Source organism: Anopheles stephensi, unplaced genomic scaffold, assembly GCF_013141755.1.
Source record: "Anopheles stephensi strain Indian unplaced genomic scaffold, UCI_ANSTEP_V1.0 ucontig132, whole genome shotgun sequence".
Taxonomy (NCBI): Eukaryota; Metazoa; Arthropoda; class Insecta; order Diptera; family Culicidae; genus Anopheles; species Anopheles stephensi.
This window is the reverse complement of record NW_023405050.1, coordinates 95,001-97,500: the sequence shown is the minus strand read 5'-3', so window position 1 is coordinate 97,500 and position 2,500 is coordinate 95,001.

The following is a 2,500-nucleotide window of genomic DNA, read 5'->3' as shown; positions in this document are numbered from 1 at the left end:
TGACACTTTTTCGCATATCGGCATCCTTGGTTCCCATACTGGCCATAGGCCATAGGGCACCGAACGGCCAACTTTTGGTCCGGGGGTGAAATTTTTTTTTCACGAGATTTTGATGAAAATGGCTTCGGAACGCGTTTCTAATAATGAAAAGTGAAACCAAACAGTATTTGCGAAGAAAAAATTGTCCTATGAAAAAATCACTTTTTCTTAGGGTACGGGTCAAAAATTTTCTAAGTCCCAAAAAATCACTTATTCTCGAATATCTCGAAAACTACTTATCGGACAGGGGTCAACCAAGGTGTTTTAGAAAGGTCTTACAAGCTCTATTTAATGAGCCATAGCGACTTTCAAGTGATTTTTTGACACTTTTTCGCATATCGGCATCCTTGGTTCCCATACTGGCCATAGGCCATAGGGCACCGAACGGCCAACTTTTGGTCCGGGGGTGAAATTTTTTTTTCACGAGATTTTGATGAAAATGGCTTCGGAACGCGTTTCTAATAATGAAAAGTGAAACCAAACAGTATTTGCGAAGAAAAAATTGTCCTATGAAAAAATCACTTTTTCTTAGGGTACGGGTCAAAAATTTTCTAAGTCCCAAAAAATCACATTTTCTCGAATATCTCGAAAACTACTTATCGGACAGGGGTCAACCAAGGTGTTTTAGAAAGGTCTCAACAAGCTCTAAATAATGGGCCATAGCGACTTTTTAGTGATTTTTTGACAAATTTTGTCATATCGGCATCCCGAGTTCCCATACTGGCCATAGGCCATGGGGCCCCGAACGAAAAAATTTTGGTCCGAGGGTCAAAATTTTTTTTCTCATAAATTTGTTCAAAACGCCGTCGGAACGCGCCTTAGATCATGAAAAGTGAAAAGAAACAGTATTTTGCAAAAGTTGGGGTGGCCTATGACTTACATGGCCACGTCCTAGGTCCGAGTTCCCGAGGTCGTGTTCTTCAGTGGCGGAAAAAAATGGCCACTTGTGGGAGATGCAAAATGTTCATTTTGTATTATAGGGGACACACTATCGAAGCGAAAATTTCAGAAATGGCCTAAAACGTGAAGAAATGATGGGGTATGTACGAAAAGAAGGTTTTTATGGTCAAACGGTGAAAATTTTTTTTTTATGAAAAATTTTGGTCTCCCACCGTTCATGAATTTCTAGGACCAAAAATCGAAAAATTTGAAAACTTCACGATCGAAAGGGAAACGCATATGTGGTGTTCCTAGGTGTGTACGGTGTACGAAAAACGGGTTCACGATGAGATATCAGGCAAATAAGTGGACCTAAAGTGAGTTATACGGGTAAGACGAGGTGTCCAAAGACCGAAATAGGGGTACCAACTGAGAACGAAATGAAGGTCCCCGAAGTCGCCATACAAGTTATAGGAGGTGTCCAAAGTACGAAAAGAGTTCCATATTCGGCTGTTCCTACTATATGGTTCCCTGATTGCTGCTCCAAGGAGTAGTGAGGAAGTGTCCAAAGGTCTGTTGGGGGTATCGAGGTGATACCCTCGACGGACAATATGCACGAAAAGTGGTTCGATGATCTATCCTGTAGGTCGTACGGCAGCCATACCCGGCTGGAAGTACCGCGGTAATTCCGCAATAAAACGTTCGCCAGACGAACAAACAAATTGAATTAGCTCATCGTAGTGTACGGAAACGAAACGAAAATGTAAGGTGATTAGGGATCCGGGAGCAATCTCGCGATCCCATGGTTCGGTGTAAGAAATGATACGAAGTGTTCATAAGTCTCCTCTGGAGGCAGAACCATCGTAGCAAAGTTCGGGAACCCAAGGGTCACAAAAACTCGTAGGACGATATCCACGAATAATCGGGGACTTGTGGGGACTACCGTGCCCTGACAAGTCAACTACACCTTAACTGGTGATGGTCGTCCTACGGGGACCTGCGGGGAACAAAAGGGTCACTAAAACTCGTAGGACAATATCTCCGAATAATCGGGGACTTGTGGGGACCACCGTGCCCTGACAAGTCAACTACACCTTAACTGGTGATGGTTGTCCTACGGGGACCTGCCGGGAACCCAAGGGTCACAAAAACTCGTAGGACGATATCCACGAATAATCGGGGACTTGTGGGGACTACCGTGCCCTGACAAGTCAACTACACCTTAACTGGTGATGGTCGTCCTACGGGGACCTGCGGGGAGCAAAAGGAGTCAGAAACAATCGTAGGACGATATCCACGAATAATCGGGGACTTGTGGGGACTACCGTGCCCTGACAAGTCAACTACACCTTAACTGGTGATGGTCGTCCTACGGGGACCTTCAGGGAGCCGCAGTAAGTCGCAGGTCGTATGCGAGCCTTGATTGGTCCTGTTGGGGGCGTGCGGGGTGTAATGCCTCGGTACGTCAAATGTTGGTGTACGATGTACATCGATAATCTGACATCCTCCTGAACAACCTTTGCTCGTGTGGTTATTGGCGCTGTGGAGTCGGTGTACTGCCGCAGGTCAATGAGAGTGGTCA